The sequence below is a fragment of the Schistocerca americana genome, chromosome X, assembly GCF_021461395.2.
Source record: "Schistocerca americana isolate TAMUIC-IGC-003095 chromosome X, iqSchAmer2.1, whole genome shotgun sequence".
NCBI lineage: Eukaryota > Metazoa > Arthropoda > Insecta > Orthoptera > Acrididae > Schistocerca > Schistocerca americana.
The window spans coordinates 316447040-316468562 of record NC_060130.1 but is presented as its reverse complement, the minus strand read 5'-3'; the positions used below and the strand labels follow the sequence as shown (position 1 = coordinate 316468562).

The window sequence follows — 21523 nt, the reverse complement described above, 5'->3', positions numbered from 1 at the left end:
GGAAGAGTGAGACGTGGAGATGAGTGTTCCTCGTCAGACAAGGACACAGCGAAAACGGCGATCATAATTATGATGCTATGAAATATTCGAAAAGAACTGTTTTTATTCCAACACTGGACCATGTTACGACTGACACGAATGAACGCTTTGCTGAAGAAAATATTTATCATTTAAAATTCAATATGCTTCTGCCCTTACAACTACTGAAACATGATGGTAATGATATGGAACATAAATTGAATTTGTGCTTAACTGAACTACCGTTCTTTGAAGAAGAATCACTCTTTGTGATTAAAAAGATACTTATGGGAGAGATTCTTCAATACAAGCAAACGAGCATAAACGCCCTTAATGATCGTGATTCTGTTATGCAGAAGTTGTCTGTTTGTCCTAGATCTGACTATCCTACTTTGCACATTCTGTACAAAATATTTGCTTGTCTACCTGCATCCATTGCTGCAGTAGAAATAAGTTTTTCAACTTTGCGGTGTACAAAAACATGGCTGAGGTCGACAATGAAGGAGGATCGACTTAATGGCTTAGCTCTATTGAACACTCGCCCTGACATTGATTGTCCTATTGACTGTGTAATTAATCAGTTTGCCAGGAAGAATAGGGGCATGGAATTCATCACGTAAGGAAGAGAACCACAATTGTAATTTTTATATCATAAGATGGTATTGTCTTGTATATGTATATAATCAGTTTAAATAAAACTTTCCTAAACTTTGCATTAGGCTTTATTATTTTTCGTTACGGTAAAAGTAGCTCAAGATATTTTAACGCCCCCTCCTTGTGGTTTTAATGTATCCGCCACTGTGTAGACGTAGACGTGATTAGAACATATAACTACTGCAAATTTTTGTTGGTCTGTAGGTATAGATTCAACACAAAGCAAGTGCGATGCTTTCTTTTCCTAAGTAACAGTAACTACTGTTTCGGAAGTAATGCTTCGAGAAAGCTGTACAAATTCATATTTTCTTTGCTCAATAAATGCTCTGCAGAAGCCACACCCTGGAGGAGAGGGCGAGATGCGTCGATCAATAAAGATAGTGTACCCGACAGCCGTCAGATGGCAGCTGTGCGCGCAGCGTAGCCTCCGTAGGTGCGACTATGGCTGGTGACCTTTAGTTCGTAGAGTGCCCTGCGCAGTCGGGGAGGAACCGTGCGGATGTAGTAGGTCCCGCAAATATTAGGTGTGGTTTTGAACACTCATCCGTAGGCACTTGAGACTTTGCAGAACGATAGTCACCACCTGAACTGATCGGTAGCATCAGAGATCTTCCCATTCTTATCTGGTAAGTCGTTCTACAACTTTCTTGTCTAATACTTTCAGTTTCGGCATTTCTGAATGTTGTACGTGTACATACGGTGCAAATATGTTATTGATTAATTAATCCAGAAAGCACATTTAAGTAACGTATGTTTCTTAAAAATTTTTTTTTCATACGCTGGAAACATGAAACATGTCTTACCCCAGTTTTGCTGTAGCGTAATATTTGACTAAATAGTTTCTCAGTGTCAAGATGTTGGCTATTGTGGTGGAACACAGTTTGCAACATATGGCAGAAGGTATAATATCTTGGAAAACTGGAAGTCAGTCCTCTGTGAGCAAAAGTAGCACATACAAGATGAGCTGTAAAGAATTTCGTGCATGCTACCCAGGTAAGACTGTGGGCATCAATCCACATCAGACTAAAGAAATGTCAAAAAAGCTGACCGCCTATTTGTGTGTGTTACATATATGCCCAACTGTCTTGTAAAAGAAATAGATATTTTATACTCAGGTTGCTAAGAACAAAACTTACTGAACTAAAAATTCTGGAAAGAAAAGAAAACCGAAAGAAGTTGCCATGACTGAATCTAAACTACGTAATTTGACACTGTAAAATTAATGTTAATTCTGTTAATACATCAACAAATGTTTTTAGCGTCTTAACAGTAAGTGCCAGGCAGACATTTGGTTTAATCTATGATTTTATTCCCGAATCGCTGCCTCTACGCACAACAAAATACTAACGTCTTTGGTTTCAATCTTATTGTACTAGAATATGACTCAAGAACATAGGCTACAGAAAAAATAGTATATAATTGTGTAAATATTGGAGTGTCTCAGCAAATACACCGGGTTGAACAAACGGAAATGGCGTAACTGATTAGCACATAAAATCTTCCTTTGAAACGGCTTGGTTAATTTCCTTGCCACCGGATCTTCTACTCCGTCTCTAAAGAGCTCGTCGTCGGTGGGACTTTAAACCCTAAGATTAGATTATGTTTTATTAGATATACTTTCTGTTCTATAGAGCCTTAGTGAGGATATTGTCAGAGATGTAGGTCTTGTCGTAAAACAAACGTGCCAGCAAACGGTTTATGTTATAGGTGGTAAAGAGTGTCAGACATTACTACTGATGGCTGAGACCTTGAACGTGATTTTCAAGGTGATTTGGAGTTCAAGTAATTTTTTGAAATGGGAACCCTAATTCTAGATTTGTGATTTGAAAAGAGCTCACATGGTATGTATAAAATGATGCTTTCTGAACAAAGAAAACATGTGATCGTTGACCATGCTCAGTTCGAGAAGGCAATGAAAACGGATGAGGTGACGGCGTTACATCATAACACAATTAATGCGCATAGTAGTCTGGTTTACTTACTAAATTTGAATCAGGTGAAGTAACTTATGCCGGCAAGGGTGGCCGAGCGGTTCTAGGCGCTACAGTCTGGAACCGCGCGACCGCTGCGGTCGCAGGTTGGAATCCTGCCTCGGGCATGGATGTGTGTGATGTCCTTAGGTTAGTTAGGTTTAAGTGGTTCTAAGTTCTAGGGGACTGATGACCTCACCGAGCGAGGTGGCACAGTGGCTAGCACACTGGACTAGCATTCGGGAGGGCGATGGTTCGATGCCGCGCCCGGCCATCCTGATTTAGGTTTTCCGTGCTTTCCCTAAATCGCTCCAGGCAAATGCCGGGATGGTACCTTTGAAAGGGATCGGCCGACTTCCTTCCCGTCCTTCCCTAATCCGATGAGACCAATGACCTCGCTGTCTGGTCTCCTCCCCCAAACAGCCCAACCCAACCCAACCAACTGATGACCTCAGAAGTTAAGTCCCATTGTGCTGAGAGCCATTTGAACCATTTTTGAAGTAACTTAATTACCAGTACGGGGTCGTATTGTGGTAGGTCGTCGTACAGCGTATTCGGGTGGTCTTGTACAGCGCCGCTGGCAGAGCAGGCAAGAGGGCGTTCGTGTGGGGCCACAACGCTCGACCCTCACGGAGTGCGCGACATGAGAGGGCTGTCGCTCACGTCCACATGCTGGAACACTGTTCTTGTTTCATTGCTAATTTGAATGATCAGTTTGTGAAAACTGTGAAACTGCCTTGTTTTATTTGGTTGATTCACACAGCTACAGTCCAAATGAAGTCGGAGACCTGATTACCATTTAAGGAGAGTGCCAGGATGTTTATGTCCACGCGCCCGCACTTCATGCTAAACGTTTTCTCAGTAGACGATGCCCAAGTAACGTCACTTTTCGCGATGTCACTGACAGACCTTTTGGTGGACTGATAAATTGTGTATGTCGTCGTCATGAATATGGGAAACATGATAAACGTGTAGTAGCCGTTCTTGCTGTGATCCAGCTAAATCCTCATATTAGTTCATGGCAAATCCAAATGGAACTAGGGTTCTCGAAGTCAACGGCTCTCAGAATCCTAAAGGCGTACAGATTTCAAGCTTGCCATATCACATTGACCCAAGAACTAACATTTCGGAAGTTCGAAGAACACCTTGCACTTTGCCACTGGACCATAAATCGTCGAGATGTGTTAACATCTGTAATATTTTCAGATGAAACCACATTTACAAAGACTGGTGAATTAAACTGGCACTCCAGTGATTACTGGTAGAACGTCCAGCCACATTGGTACAAAACTGCTGACAACTAACATCGTTGGAGCCTTAACGTTTCGTGCAGAACTGTCAATGGCTATTGATTGGTTCCTATCTTTTAATTGTAGTGTAAATCAATATAATTTTCCAGAAATGTTGAGAGTCCATCTACCTGGTTTACTTGGAGATGTTGACTTAGAGATCAGACAAAGAATGTAGGTACAGTTGGATGGTGTACTGCCACGTTATTCACGCATCGCAAGGACGTTTTTAAATGAAGAATATCTACACCGATGGATTGGACGTGGTGGTTCCTTTCCATGGCCCGCTGGTTCACCCAGTCTAACTGCCCCTGATTTATACCTATGGAGATATTTTAAAAATTTTTGTTATGAGCAACAGCCAACGACAAGCATGATGAAACGTATCCCGAGAGTTTGAGCAGCCATTCCGCGATATGTCCTACTTTCCACTGTCAGGCATTTCCTGAGAAGGATTAATTTGTGCACTAAAGCAAATGGCGGTCACTTGAAGCACATGCTGAATGGTTAATCTCCAAGTACAAAGTGAAAGGCACGGGAACTTTTTAAACCAGGCACCCCGAGGAATGAGAGGCGAGGGTACTTACTCCACGACTAGTAAATCAATAATCTACCTTCTTTTTTACGTTTTTTTTTACTTGAAAATGTCAGAATAACTACTATACGTTGTGGATCATCATGGGAGAGTGGCGTTTCTTGATAATTCTACCACTAAATAACAGTCTAACTCTTATCGTTCCAAAATATAGTTTTAGGTGGTCCTTCTAATTCAGATCATTCCAGGCGCATACTCCTATAAATTTACCGATAGTGGCTGTTTGCAATGACTGATCACCAAATGTGTAATTGAACAGCAGTGGTGTTTCTGCTTATTTGTGCACACTATGCTATTTTCCTTACCGTTGAGAGTCGACTACCAGTCCTGTATGAAGCATAGATATTTTGGATACCTTCCTACATATAGTTTCCTGATACAATTTTCTAATGGTACCACTTTCATGTGCCTCTTGAAGCGTCCCATAATTTTTCACCAGGTCGTATATCCACACTGTAAATAGAAACAACCCCACAACACTACAGTTGGGTACCCATGAAACTTTTTTCACCTATGCTGCTTTCTCTCTGTTAAGAACAAAGTGCAGAGATCAGTGTTGTGTGAGTGGATCGATGAATATTTTAGTAATAGACTCCAGTACAGTATAGAGGACGAGGAAAGTCCAACAGAAAAGAAAATAACATCGTCTGTGTCACAAACAAGCTTCCAAGTGGGTTACTGTTTTTGGAAATTTGACTACCAATGCAAGTAGTATCTCTTCTTCTTCTTCTTCTGTTTCTTGTGCCTTTGTCCACATAAGCGCAGAACCAGTAGTGTTATTAACGATTTTTGGGATAGTTAATCTCGAGAGGTGACGGGATGCCCTTCTTGATGACACGGAACTAAATAGTGCATCCCAACGGTCTGCGCGTAGTGTTGTTCATGCGAAAATGAGCGAATGTTTTTCGAAATGTTTGCAAATCGTGTAACTGAGGCAGGACTTTGGTACCAGTCCAGTATTCACGTGTTGGGATGGAGAAAGCAACTACTAACCACACCCAGGCTGGCCGACACACCGACCCTCATCGTTAATCCACCGTGTAGATATGATCCGGAGGCTGGGGCACCTCGACGTCGTGGGAGCGACATCTGCAACAATCTGATGCCTTGGGTTCACTGTCATCGATCATCCTCCATATATTCCGGACTTGGTGCCATCCGATTTTTATATCTTTCCAAAACTTAAACAACACCTTCGAGGACCTCTCTTTGATTATGATGAAGCGATGAATGCAGAGGTGAGATTGTGGTTCCGTGAACGAAGTCAAATGTTCAACAACGACGGTATCAACAAACTGGTCTCTAGTTGGGAGCTTGACTATGTTGAAAAATAAACATGCAGAGATAAAGAATAAAGGTGTAGAATGTTAACAAAGTTTGTTTTATTTTAAAGCTTTAAGGCTTTTGGCATAAAAAATTATTAGGCATTACTTTTCAGCATGCTCTCTATATAAAGAGTTTAATTTTATGATGATATTCTCTACACTTTTTAGGCACAGCTTGTATCTTGAACCACTCATGAATATTCTCTTTGTCAATTTCGCATATGTCCTTGTATTTCCGCATTTCAACTCTAAAATGCTGCCCCATTCATCTCTGCTCCAATTATATAAGGTACTTTCCTCACCGCATCACATGCCCGGAATGCGGAAGTAAAGCTATGTGGGTAGGTTCTGAGTCGTGTTTGGATAGCTCAGTTGGTAGAGCACTGGGGAGCGATGGATAAGGTCCGAGATCTGAATCTTGGTCCGGCGAACAGTTCTAATCTCACAGGAAGTTTCATATCGGCGGCGAACTGACTCACAGCGGTCCGCTGACCTCACGTATTACTCTGCAGAGGTGACGTGACATCCATTTGTCCAACACTTGTGATCGTCGTGTGTGGTGATTTAGGAATGTAGAAACGTTGTCTCTGCGGAGTAGAAGATCGACCCTAGATACTGTAGCGAAAACTCAAATATCCGATATAATACGACCAATGCGTGTTGCACTTATTATCATCTCACATTCAAAGTCGGTTAATTTCATTGCTCAAATTTTCTAACTGGTTGCTCACACACCATGAGCCAAACCATTATCACTGCTGCTCACCTGAAGACAGAATACGCCTGGTGGCGTTGCGGACGCGTGACACGGTAGTGTTCGACGTACACGCTTTACTATAGAATGAGAAGGTCGGAGGCTTGCTCGTCCTGTAAAAATGGATAGGAGCTACATGTGGCAGACATGACGACAGAGTACAGTGCTGGAGAAGGCACTAGTGTTTCGAAGCACACTGATCAGCGTATCTGACAGGACATAAGGCTCAGCCGCAGAAGACCTCCATGTGCTCCCATGTTGACCCAACGGCATCGTCAGTTACGACTGCAGTGGGAATGAAATCATCCAGACTGTACCGTGGGACAAAGGAAACGTGTCTACTGGATGGGTGAATCATGTTTTTTGTTACATCAGGCCTATAGTTGTGTCGGACTACGCTTCATCTCGGTGTACGGCTACTCCAACCAATGACTGCGGCATGGATGCAGGCCTGTTGGCACAGTAGTGTGGTATGGGGAAAATGGTCCTAGGATTCCGTAGGACCTATGGTGGTAATTTGAGGCACTATGGTTCAAATGGCTCTGAGTACTATGGGACTCAACTGCTGTGGTTATCAGTCCCCTAGAACTTAGAACTACTTAAACCTAACTAACCTAAGGACATCACATACACCCACACCCGAGGTAGGATTCGAACCTGCTACCGTAGCAACAACACGGCACCGGACTGGAGCGCCTAGAACCGCACGGCCACCGCGGCCGGCTAAGGCACTATGATAGCTTTGGATTACTTGAACATTATTGCCGGCCACCTGCTTCCTTCCATGTTTGATGCCGTCCACGACAGCGATGGTATCTTCTAGAAGGATGACTGTGGTACCGAAAGACTACAGTCGTGTTACAATGGTTTCAGTAGCATGATAGTCTACGCTCACTGATGTTATGGCCACCAAATTCTCCTGATCTGAACCCTAGGGAACACATCTAGGACGCTAATGAGCGCCAGTTCCGCGCCCGCAACTTACGTGAACTGCATGACCTGTTCTTTGACATATGCTGCCACATACTTCTGCAAACCTACAAGCAGCTTTACAGATCCATGCCACGTAGAACCGCTGCTGTATTGCAGTGGGTCATGCCGCTATTATGGATACAGGGTATTTATAAATTGTCCAAAAACTTGTATATTCTATAGTCTTTCCTGATTACATTGATATATACATTACAGGGTTTCAAGTGAAAAATGACCTATATATACCCAATTTTAAAGTTACCGTCATGTATGCTGTCACGCCTCCTTTATTCCTGTTACAGAAACCAGTATTATTTCGAAAAGAACTGTGAACTTTCTGTTTACAGCGATTATACGTATGATACATTGTACATGTTGGTAACAATGCAGGTTTCTAGTGTCTGTAAATGATTATCTTTGCTTGTATTTACTTTTGTTTCGCTGAAGCAGTTTGTTCACATGTTACTCAATGTTTGTTGCCCAAGTGCTCCATATACTTGTGGAAGTACGTATGCTTTAGTGTGCAATAAATGCAAACTATGCCACGCATGAAGAAATTCAATAAAAGGAAATTCTGTGGTAACCAGTTCACAAACAAAGCAAACCACACTATTGAAAGTACCCTTTGTATCAGTTCTTCAGGGAAGAAACTCTCACGTGGCTCGCCTCCTGGTAATTCAATCTTTTGTGTTAACAATGACGCTGGTTGTAGTGGATTTGTTGATGTCGATGTGGGCATCTATCTCCTTTGATAAACGAAGTGGCTAAATGTAAGCAATGTGATGGTGCAGGCTGTCTGGAAACAACTGAACAACAAAGTAGCAGCCGGCCGCGGTGGCCGTGCTGTTCTGGCGCTGCAGTCCGGAACCGCGGGACTGCTACGGTCGCAGGTTCGAATCCTGCCTCGGGCATGGGTGTGTGTGATGTCCTTAGGTTAGTTAAGTTTAAGTAGTTCTAAGTTCTAGGGGACTTTTGACCTAAGATGTTGAGTCCCATAGTGCTCAGAGCCATTTGAACCATTTGAACAAAGTAGCAGGAAGGGTTTAGCGTCAAAATTAGTTGTTCTGTGTAGATCCTGCATTAAATCTACCTCGAAAATGACTTCGAACATTGTGCATAATTCATATGATGTGAATTTGAAGTAAGTGTATGTAGTGCGTGCAATAGGGAAAGGAAAAAAGTCTGCTCAAACGTTTTGTGGTTTGATGGACCTTCCTCCTCGTCCCAGTAGGTTCAGCAAGTACATAAAAGTACTTTTAGGTGGCTTGAAGGTGGAGTCTACAGCATCTATGAAACGTGCACTAGAAGAAACTGTAAATATTAGAGGAACAAGGGACATTTCTTTTGCACTTGATGGGATATGGCAATATCGAGGACATCATTCCTTGAATGGTGTTGTAAGTGCTACTTCTCTGGAGAATGGAAAAGTTGTTGATGTTGAGTGCTTATGTAATTACTGCCACGCCTGCTGTGGTAACACTGAAGGACATATTGAACATCAGTGTTTTAAGAATTATGGTGGTTACAGTGGAGGTATGGAGTGTGATGGAACTCTAAAATATTTCACGTTAGATATACGAAGTACCTAGGCGATGGGGACTCTAAAGCTTTCAATAAAATTATTGAGTTCAATGTTTATGGTGATACCTTGGAAACAAAGTAGGAGTGTGTGGACATGTGCAGAAGAGGATGGGTGCTAGATTGAGGAAGCTACGAAGAGAAATGAAAGGAAAGTTGCAATCTGATGAAAAATCTCTGGCTGGCCGAGGCAGATTGACAGAAACTGAAATAGACCTTCTTCAGAGTTATTATGGACTGGACATTAGACGAACTGCACCTCTGAATGGTGTTACAGCAATGAGAAAGGCTGTATGGGAAACCTACTTTCATAAGTTGCTCACAGATGACCACGCTGTTCACGGACTTTGCCCTAAAGCAGCTAATTCTTGGTGTGGTTACCAAAAATCAAAAGAAAGTGGTCAAATATACCATCATAAGCATTCTCTTCCTGCGACTGTTATGAATGAAATAAAGCCAATTTTTTAGAGACTTGGGTGACCCTGTTTTGCTTCGTAAATGTCGTCATGGGGCACTCAGAACAAAAATGAAAGTTTCATCCATTGCATATGGGAAAGATTACCCAAGAATGTTTTTGTAGGACTAAATACATTAAAAGTTGGTGTACTATATGCAGTGATATGTTTCAATGATGGAGTGATAGGAAGGTTGCAAGTCCTGAGAAATTTAGGCATAAAATGTGGCTCTAATATGGAAGATCAATTGCTTGAGTGTGACAGACATTGGGTGCATGAAGCTGAAAGATTCGCTCTTCAAGTTACCAAAGTAGCAAGAAGTGCTAAAAGGAATGCCAAGAGGAAGCTTGAAGATGAAGAAATGCTGCTGGATGAAGACTATGCTTCAGGAATGTTCTGCAGCATAGTTTAATTGGACTTCACTCGCAATTTCCCGCAAGTTGTATTTTTCAGAATTCAGGTACAAATGTTTACTAAAGTTTATATAGCATTGTTCTGATTTTTTCTGCAATAGTCCATACTTATGTAGTACACGTAAGCTTTATTGCAGAATCAACTAAATTATAGAAAAAATAACATTTTTACTAGGAAAAAATTATAAAAATTAAAATGTAAGATACGATATTTTTTATCCTTGTAATATACATAACAGGTGGGATTAAATAGGTCTAATAACTCAGCAATCATGCCATGCATATCTGGTAAAAATGTGGTCTCCTTCAAATGTATATCATTGGATTAAATGGTACCTCAATTTGAGGAGGCATTTTGGAAAAAGAAATTTCTTTGTAATTTTTTTTAATAACCGTAAGCAGGTTCAAAAATATTCAAAATACTTCTAATTTGTTTAGACTGTGTCCTGCATTACCTGATACCAACAAAAAATCTGTAAAACATATACATTAGAAATAGGTGTTGATTTTTACATAATATTGAGTCGGAAAAGTACCCTGTATCCTTAGTAGAGAGTCGTAGTGTGTTGTCCCCTCAGTGTATATCCTGCTCACACTCACGGTATTCGCCATATCTAGTCACGCCACTCGGGTGTCAAACACGGTACAGTCTCGGATCGGAGAACTTTTCCTGTGGCTTTCGGAAACTGTTTACTAAGATTGCGTACATACCGGGTAATACCCTATACATCTCAAGCAGGCATATCTACGATAATCGAGAGAAAATAGTCACAAAATTTTCTGATACGAATGTAGTTAATCCTATACCCAGCATTTTTTTAAACTGAGAGTAAGCGTTAGAAAAAAATAGAGGTGGTATGTATGTTGCAATAATTATTCAGAATTATTTTTTTTATCATCATCTGTAAACAGATCCATCTACTGACTGTGGTGCAACACAGTCGTGTGGCAATGGTTTGCGTCAGGTGTAGTGCTTTACAGAAAGACCGTGGGAGTGATTCAGACTGGTATTGATTTCTGGTCGGCCACATAGACGGCTGTGAGGAGCTGCTGTTTAGGAGCTTTGCGCGAAAACCTCTCCTTCCTTTACACGAAATGCATTCGCAGTTGCGATTATGGACAACCTTCAGCTGCATATGGAATGACAATTATAATTTGTCTCAGATCGGACTGGAGCCTGTATTTCCTTTTATCGCGAGCGATCGCCTTAACTTTATGCTCTCTGAGCATGCATCAGGCCAGACCCCAGGTTCCATATGTTGTCAACCGTGTGTCTACAGCCTGTAAACAAAACAGCCAGCCACCATGACGTAATAAATTAGGACAGAAGTATAATATGCATATAGTCGCAATATATGCATAAACTCGCAATCAAAAAAGCGTTAGTTGTTAGGACAGGAAACAGGTGCGCAGCCATCAAAAATGGTTCAAATGGCTCTGAGCACTATGCGACTTAACTTCTGAGGTCATCAGTCGCCTAGAACTTAGAAATAATTAAACCTAACTAACCTAAGGACATCACACACATCCATGCCCGAGGCAGGATTCGAACCTGCGACCGTGGCGGTCGCTCGGTTCCAGACTGTAGCGCCTAGAACCACACGGCCTCTCCGGCCGGCCATCAAGTCAGAAAAGGTGAACATAGATATTCTTTATGTAGAGACAATTTTATAGACTTTACACATGATGAAAGATTAATGGCTGCGAAGGGTGTAAGTATTTGGGAGCCGGGTTGTCATCAAGTGGTAAAGAACTGATGTTACGAAAAACCACAGGGCAAATGTGCAATACATCAGCTGAACTAGGAACAGCATGCATGTCTCTGCAAGGCAACAGTTGAGTGCTTCACCTGTTAGCACCTGCGGAAAAGAGATTTTGTGCTTAAACAAGTTGCTCGCATTGGAAATGGACTTCGGAAACAGAAGAGAAACCATGATGACCTAGCACGATCAAGATACTCTTCAGCACACAACCGCACCGCTGACCTAAAAGTTTGGTGACATTTGCTCTAAACAAAAACCATATATTCATTTTTGAGTGTCGTGTACATTTTGAAATTCTTATTGGTTTCACAAGTTATTGTCTGGTCGATACAACAGCAGAGGGCTTCAAAGGCACGGGTAAAATACGAATCGTATACATGACACTTGTGTTTGTTTTCGTTTGGGACAGTAGGGCATCCTTGCGGACAACCTCTCATGTTACGACGGAACAATGGTTCAAATGGTTCAAACGGCTCTGAGCACTATGGAACTTAACTTCTAAGGTCATCAGTCCCCTAGAGTTTAGAACTACTTAAACCTAACTAACCTAAGGACATCACACACATCCATGCCCGAGGCAGGATTCGAACCAGCGACCGTAACATTCGCGCGGTTTCAGACTGTAGCGCCTAGAACCGCTCGGCCACCACGGCCGGCACGGAGCAATGGTTCGAGGCGGTATATCTTGTCACTATGTCATCAAGTTCTACGCTCGTCACGTTGTTCAAGTTCTCTTCGAAGGATCTTTCCAGTGCTACAGAAAAGAGAATATAATTCTGCTTAACAGAATCGATGCCATAATCCTGCAGCTACAAACGTTAGCAATTATTTTCGCGCATCACGAAATTCGCCACTGTGTCTGGTATTACTTAGTGAAAACCGCACCTCGATGTAATTACTCGCTTTTGATATATTTCTTTTCGGTGGCCTTATTTGGGTACCTCAGCCCGTATGTTTCAGATGTATGTGGTAGGATTTTTAATTATTGTGTTAATGAAGGAATATACATTTTTCACCTTTTCTATTTCTTCTTGGACCGCGTCATGTTAAATCTGTAGGGTGTTAGCATATCCTTTCATTTCCACATACAAATTTTTCTTCTAATTTTTCGCATCACTGAAGCGATTCTACGGAGCGACCAGTGAATTTAATCTCCAGGAAACTGGAGACACGCGTTACAGGGCTAGACTGTCAAATGAGAAGCAAACTATTTTACCAAATTGCCTGTTTCTATTGAAACAAAGGTAAAAGACGAAACCATGCCATATCAGTATTTAACTGCATGAGTACGTAGTGTACCTAGACGAAGACATAGGCCTAAAACAGTAAACTGAGAATATGAAGCTTTTCATGCAAATATCGAATGAAGTAAGGTGGATTTGAGATAAATAGCTTTCAACACACGATGGTACAATGGTTAAGTATGGTTAGTATGGGCAGAGGTCATTGTTGGCAACCAGAATAAAATAATAATTGGATCCTTTTACCGACCTCCCAGTTCAGATGATGTTGTTGTTGTTGTGGTCTTCAGTCCAGAGACTAGTTTGATGCAGCTCTCCATGCTACTCTATCCTACAGTTCCTGAAAGGTTCAGAGAAAACTTGAGTTTGATTTCAAACACGTACCCGATTCATACGATAATAGTTGGTGGTGACTTTAATTTACCCTCCATATGTTGGCGAAAATCCCCAAGTACGCATAAAATATCATCCGAAATTGTGCTAAACGCATTCTCTGAAAATTGGCTCTGAGCACTATGGGACTTAACATCTATGGTCATCAGTCCCCTAGAACTTAGAACTACTTGAACCTAACTAACCTAAGGACATCACACAACACCCAGTCATCACGAGGCAGAGAAAATCCCTGACCTCTGAAAATTATTTCGAGCAGTTAGTTCATGAGTCCACGCGAATATTAAACGGTTGTGAAAACACACTTGACATCTTAGCAACAAATAATCCTGAGTTAATAACGAGCATCAAAACCGATATAGGGATTAGTGAACACAGGGTTGTCGTAGCGAGATTGAATATTGTAATCCCCAAATCTTCGAAAAAGAAGCGAAAAATATACCTATTCAAAAAAGCAGATAAAAATTCACTTGACGCCATCCTGAGAAACAATCTCCACTCATTCCAAATTAATAATATAAGTGTAGACCAGATGTGGCTTAAATTCAAAGAAATAGTATCGGCAGCAATTGAGAGGTTTATACCAAATAAACTAACAAACGACGGAGCTGATCCTCTTTGGTACACAAAACGGGTTAGAACACTGTTGCAGAAACAACGAAACAAACATACCAAATTTTAAAAGACGAAAAATCCCCAAGATTGACGATCCTTTACATACACTCGAAACTTAGCGCGGATTTCAATGCGAGACGCCTATAACAGTTTCCACAACGAAACGTGGTCTCGAAACCTGGCAGAAAATCCAAAGAGATTCTGGTCGTATGTGAAGTATGTTAGCGGCAAGAAACAATCAATGCCTTCTCTGCCCGATAACAATGGAGATACTGTCGAAGATAGTGCTACCAAAGCAATGTAACTTAAACACAGCCTTCCGAAATGCCTTCACAAAAGAAGACGAAGTAAGTATTCCAGAATTCGAATCGAGAACAGCTGCCAAAGTGAGTAACGTAGAAGTAAATATCCTCGGAGTAGTGAAGCAACTCAAATCACTTAATAAATGCAAGTCTTCTGGTCCAGACTGTATACCAAATAGGATCCTTTCGGAGTATTCTGATGCATTAGCTCCATACTTAACAATCATATACAACCGTTCACTAGACGAAAGATCCTTACCCAAAGACTGGAAAGTTGCACAGATCACATCAACATTCAAGAAAGGTAGTAGGAGTAATCCACTAAATTACAGGCCCATATCGTTAACGTCGATATGCAGCAGGATTTTAGAACATATATTGTGTTCGAACATTATGAATTACCTCGAAGGAAACAGTCTATTGACACACAGTCAACATGGGTTTAGAAAACATCGTTCCTGTGAAACACAACTAGCTCTTTATTCACATGAAGTGCTGATTGCTATTGGCAAGGGATTTCAGATCGATTCCGTTTTCCTGGATTTCCGGAAGGCTTTTGACACCGTACCACACACGCGGCTCGTAGTGAAATTGCGTGCATATGGAATATCGTCTCAGTTATGTGACTGGATTTGCGATTTCCTGTCAGAGAGATCACAGTTCGTTGTAATTGACGGAAAGTCATCGAGTAAAACAGAAGTGATATCAGGCGTTCCACAAGGTAGTGTTATAGGCCTTTTGCTGTTCCTTATCTATATAAACGATTTGGGAGACAATTTGAGCAGCCGTCTTCGGTTGTTTGCAGATGACGCTGTCGTTTATCGACTAATAGTCATCAGAAGATCAAAACAAACTGCAAAAGGATTTAGAAAAGATATTTGAATGGTGCGAAAAGTGGCAGTTGATCCTAAATAACGAAAAGTGTGAGGTCATCCACGTGAGTGCTAAAAGGAACTCGTTAAACTTCGGTTACACGATAAATCAGTCTAATCTAAAAGCCGTAAATTCAACAAAATACCTAGGTATTACAATTACGAACAACTTAAATTGGAAAGAACACGTAGAAAATGTCGTGGGGAAGACTAACCAAAGGCTGCGTTTTATTGGCAGGACACTTAGAAAACGTAACTCGACCTGCTAACGAGACTACCTACACTACGCTTGTCCGTCCTCTTTTAGAATACTGCTGCGTGGTGTGGGATCCTTACCAGATAGGACTGACTGAGTAAATCGAAAAAGTTCAAAGAAAGATTGCACGTTCTGTATTATCGCGAAATATGGGAGAGAGTGTCACAGAAATGATACAGGGCTGGAAATCATTAAAAGAAAGGCGTTTTTCGTTGCGACGGAATCTGCTCACGAAATTCCAATCACCAACTATCTCCTCCGAATGCGAAAATATTTTGTTGACACAGACCTACACAGCGCGGAACGATCACCACGATAAAATAAGGGAAATCAGAGCTCGTACGGAAAGATATAGGTATTCATTCTTTCCGCGCGCTATACGAGATTGCGATAATAGAGAATTGTGAAGATGGTTCGATGAACCCTCTGCCAGACACTAAAATGTGATTTGCAGAGTATCCATGTAGATGTAGATGTAGAAGAAGAGAATTCTGGACGTGACCTCCGCATTTCACAAGTCTCTGCTAAAAACAATCGTCATAATCTTCCTTTTCATAGTACATTATATAGTGACTGTTAGGGTTCCCCTTTTATCATTGGTTCATTCCGGTATTTTCTTTATTTTTGTTTTAAATTTTTCACTGGTGGTGTTCGTTCCATGCTCAGTTTCCTTCCGATTTGTTCTGCACGGTGGCTATAAAATGTTGTCTTCCAACATCAACATTTGTTGTGTTGTGATTCTACTTCAAAGCCATTCTCTTCACTTAATATCAGTGTGAAGTCATCAGAATAAAGAAGTGGTATCTGTTCATTTAGTTGTATCCATATGTTAATTACGTAATCTTTTCTGCAGAACCCATCATCTATGAACATATTTAAAAAAGGAGAGGATAAACTACATGCTTGTGTCAGACCTTCCTTTACTAGTATTAGTTGTTTTAATTTTCTAATTGTTTTTAATTGCTTTATTTACATAAATAATGTTAACTTGAAAATGAGAGCCTACCGTTATTGTTGATGCTTCATTATGTCCCATTTTTTTCCTATGAGTTTGTTAAAGCCTTTATCGAAATCAGAGAAAGATGAATGTGTTTCTGCCGGCCGGAGTGGCCGTGCGGTTCTAGGCGCTACAGTCTGGAGCCGAGCGACAGCTACGGTCGCAGGTTCGAATCCTGCCTCGGGCATGGATGTGTGTGATGTCCTTAGGTTAGTTAGGTTTAATTAGTTCTAAGTTCTAGGCGACTGATGATCTCAGAAGTTAAGTCGCATAGTGCTCAGAGCCATGAATGTCTTTCTAAGTTGAACTCTTATATTTTTAACATCTTGAAGCCAAACAAATATTGTATTTCAAGGGAACGCCCTACCCTGAAATCCATTTTTCCCTCAGTGACTAATTATCGTGCTACCATTTTCACCATAATATTAAAAATCTTAAGATATAGCTATAGACTGTGAAATACGGGTGAGAGAGCGGTGTGCTGACCACGTGCCCCTCCATATCCGCATCCAATGACGCCCGTGGGCTGAGGATGACACGGTGGCCGGTCAGTACCGTTGGGCCTTCATAGCCTGTTCGGGCGGAGTTTAGTTTAATTTAGTTAGCTATAGATTGTACGATAAATCGCGCAGATCGTTTCGTGTTATTTCTCATATGCAGGTGTGCCAAATTTTTTCCACACCTAATGCCAGAAGGAGAATTGAGGTCTATAACCTTACATTGGTTCGGAATAGTGACTTCCCAGTTCTGCAGGAAGATATCAGGTTCACTGTTGTCTGACACAATAATGAGTGATTTAATTTTTTTCCACTGAATACTGATACATTTGCAGGAAGATACTTCACTAACGTAGAAACCGTGAATAATCTTTAAGGTTAGCTACAAGCCACTAAGTGTTAAGAAAATAATAACCCATCCCTTCAAATAACTGACAATGGGAATGACACTACTCGTAGTACTGAGGATCTACGCAGTCCAGACATGCCGTGGCCACCTGTCGGAAGCATGAATAGCCACTGTTTGCAATGCGGGCGGCTGCGAAACGTGCAGGAAAAGTCGAGGAGGTACTGGAAGCTACCGACAGGGACGTGGAGCCATGCCGACTTCAGTGTTGTGGCCAACTGCGCTAGGTTTCTCAGCTCTGGGCCCATGGCGCGAGCAGTCAGATCGAGATGGTCCCGCAGATTCTCGATTGAATTCAAATCCGATGACTTCCGTGGTGAGGGGAGTATGGTAAAATCATACTGATGCCGGAATGCTTTCTTGCCTGGACGCTTTGGACGATAGTTGAAGGGCGCCTGCTTTCAGACGTTTCACTCCGTACATACTAACAGCCATATGTCCGATGCAGCATATAACGTGATTAATCCGATAATGTCACCTGTTTCCACACAGTGAATGTCCAATTGTGGTATTGGTGTGCAAATTCTAGCCTTCGTTGCCGATGAATGGCAGTCAGCATTGGTATATGACCCAGGCTCCTGCTGCGGAGATCCACACGCGGCAACATTCGCTGCACAGTCGTTGAGGAGACACTGTTCATAGCCCATTGGTTCATCTGGACCGTCAGTTAATGAACAGTTGCACGCATGTTCACCCGCACCCATCTCTGTAGCTGTCGTTTGCACCACAGTTACCTTGGTGCCAGTTTTCAATAGTCCCGTTTTGCCGCGCACCGTATACTTTAATTACGGCAGGCAGCACGCGAACAGTTTACAAACTTATCCATTTCGGAAGGGCTTCCACCCTAGACCCCAAAACGAGTGATCATGCACATTTGGACGTCAGATAAATCGCGCCGTTTCAAGGTTACTACAGCGACTGTGCTGTTTACGACGTTCGCCAGACACGCTTTTATATACCTTCCGCTGCTATTGCCGCAATCTGCCGTCTGTGAATGTTGACATCGAACGTAGACGGTGGGCACATTAACGATCCTGGACTGTGTACTTCAATACACATCTTCTTGAGATCCACTAGAGAATTTCGTGTATGACGAAAAAAGGAACAAAAGTGCATTTAACAAAACTGTTCATATCTACAAAGTGAGACCTATTTGAGTCCACGCATGGTTAGATTAGTTCTTTCCATTGGTGAAAACATTCCTGCACTTCGTTTCCCCTGTGCGTGTGAACATGACGCGTCGTTTTAGCCTTTCTGGTGCAAGAAAACATCTATGGTAAAAGCTCATCCACTGCCGTTGAACTGGCGGAGAAACTTCCAGGAAAAGCCACGTAGTAATCATGTAAGGACAAACAATTCCTACCGCACTAGATAGAACGTATATCGTCTTTTGAGGCATATAATTTTTGTGTGAGAGCGACACACACTTCCATAAACAAGTGCACGTGTGCTCATGGGAATTAAGGATTTCCATCTGGGCTTCAACTAAATTGTCGAATAATACCTGCTAGATTTTCAAGCCGTGTCAATTCAAACAAAATCGTCCAACTTTCGACAGCTGCCGACGCAGCCTTCGTCAGCGGAAGTAAAACTAATGACTACTGTGGCTAGCCAGCCTGGCTAGCCAGCCTAGCTAGCCAACCGAGTGATCATTACTAAGCTACTTTTTCCCGGAGTATGGTGGAGGTTAAAACTTTCAAGTCTTCATCTCATCTTCCGGTCATCCTCTATTTCACTTTACGCATGGCTGTTATTTTTCTTCTCATTGTTTTCTTTTGTTCTGTTACTTGCCGGCACTTTGAATGTGCAGCAGGTAGGGCCAATGCGATGACTGTGTGGTGATCCTAGTACCTGGATGACAATGTTCTGAAAGTCTTGTGTTTTAGATAAAAAGGCTTCCGAATTGTGTGGAAGTCTTCCTGTACGAATAGGACGCTTGCTCCGTGATATAGTCGGACGGCAGGTGCTGCGCAAGCTTAATAGGTCTGTTTTGGACATTCTGGAGCCGAACGACTTGCTGGTCCACAGCGATTCGTGGATCTTGAATTAAGAACTGGATATTACTTACCGTATTGATACCCAACTCAATAGGAATAATGTGTACACTGTCCGCTGCAGCCGGCTGGAGTGGCCAAGCGGATCTAGGCGCTTCAGTCTGGAACCGCGCGACCGCTACGGTCGCTGGTTCGAATCCTGCCTCGGGCATGGATGTGTGTGATGTCCTTAGGTTAGTTAGGTTTAAGTAGTTCTAAGTTCTAGGGGACTGACGACCTCAGATGTTAAGTCCCATAGTGCTCAGAGCCATTTGAACCATTTGTCCGCTGCAGGATTTGCATTATTGTTACTTTTGATGTCATGATTTGCCTTAGGCAGCACTACTGGTACGGCGACTTAGCGTTGAAACACAAACATCAATGTGTGCTACAACTGCACACAGTGAGCAGGGCTTTGCACTTAAAACTGATTTATCAAAACGCCAATCGAGCTGCTGCAATTTACGAGTATCGACGCATTAAAGGAATACGGAGACGCCCTCTTCTCACATCGGAGTTCAAGAAAATGATTCGGACGTTACAATTAACTGATCATTTGGGAAAAACCCCTTGGTGAAGCCTAGGTGGCCAGTTGCGCCACAAATTACTGAAGAAGTTACTGTTGCTATGACTTACAATGCTGCACGCAATGTGCCACTTTCAAGCAGTGCAGGATCTGTGTCACAACGGCTGAACATTCTATAGTCCACTGTTCGTAAAGTGCTGTGAAAAATTGTGGAATGGTATCTCTAGTACGCTAGCAGGATGTCGAAGATGCAGTTGTCGTTACATTGAGCATACCTTGTAACATGCAACGTAAACATATTGCGGGATTAACAAATATTTCTCTCTCATGCGGAAATTAAAATGTGTCCCATTCAATGATTTAGTCTTTCTTTCTCTCATGCATGTCCTTACAAATGTTTTCACAAAGTTTCGTTGTCCTGCAGTCACTCGTTTTTGATGAGGGCCCTCGCAAACAGCGAAAGATTAATTGTAGCCACCCTGTGTTGTCTATAGTGAAGCGAGTGTTTAAGATAACGAACAAGCGCTTGACTGTCTTCGTCCACGGTACTGGTATGTCACGCCGCGCGGGATTAGCCGAGCGGTCTAAGGCGCTGCAGCATGGACTATGCGGCTGGTCCTGGCGGAGGTTCAAGTCCTCCCGCGGGCATGGGTGTGTGTGTTAGTCTTTAGGATAATTTAGGTTAAGTTGTGTGTAAGCTTCGGGACTGATGATCTTAGCAGTTAAGTCCCGTAAGATGTCACACATTTTTCACTGGTGTGTCACGGACTGCAACTCGTGATAGCACCGGCCGAAGAGGGTCTGTGTCTTCTCTCTGATGTATGCCTCATCTTATGTTTCCCAATTTGAAATGATAATGTGTGTAAGAAAGTGTTTGCGAAGTAAAAAGTGCACCAGACGATTTGTGGTGGGTGAGTATAGTTCTTTCAGTCAGCGTTGCAGTTGACGGTGGAGCATGTGATGGTTCCTGCTTTTACTCAGGAGCGCCACATGGTCAACATATAGAGCCAACTGCCAGTTGGTGGCCTGCGGCTTGTCACTTGTGAAGAGAACATGCAACACCAGTCCTAATCCAGATCCCAGTGGTACACCAGCGCCGGTGTTCCACAAAATTTCTGGCGTGCTGCCACATAAATTCAGCTTATTCTCCTAACATTTCGGCTGAATACCGTCCAGCAATATTCAGAGTGTGCCGAAGTGACTAACGCTCCAGCACTTGCTCCATCTTTTTACACCCTAGGATCGAACCACTGCGTATGTGGCCAAAGATACACAATTCACCAGAGACGTTGACAGGCGGCAAATATATGTAACAAATGCATGAAAATTAAATCTATGGTTGCGCAGTCGTTCCACACGGTGATATCGATGTGCCACGGAGAGTTGCACCGTCACGACGTCTTTGTGATTTAATTACATAAATTCCCGAATATCATGATTTGTCCAAGCTGAAGCCGCTATCTCTATTAATTAAATTCATCACGAACTGAATTTCAATTACTTCTTTCACTACTGAGTCCCAGAAAGATGAAGTCGAAGCTAAAATTTCGACATTATCGTACACTATAGAGTGCCCAGTGTCAATACAGTGCTCCGCCA

At 42.2% G+C, this 21523-nt stretch overlaps 1 long non-coding RNA gene across 1 annotated transcript in view; it reads left to right on the top strand.

Moving 5' to 3' along the window:
- The first annotated feature begins 1106 nt into the window (after positions 1–1106).
- LOC124556557 overlaps positions 1107–21523 on the top strand; it is a 295085-nt gene continuing 274668 nt past the window's right edge. Inside the window, exon 1 of the long non-coding RNA XR_006968620.1 lies at positions 1107–1298. This is a non-coding gene — a long non-coding RNA (uncharacterized LOC124556557). The remainder of the gene's footprint in view (positions 1299–21523) is intronic.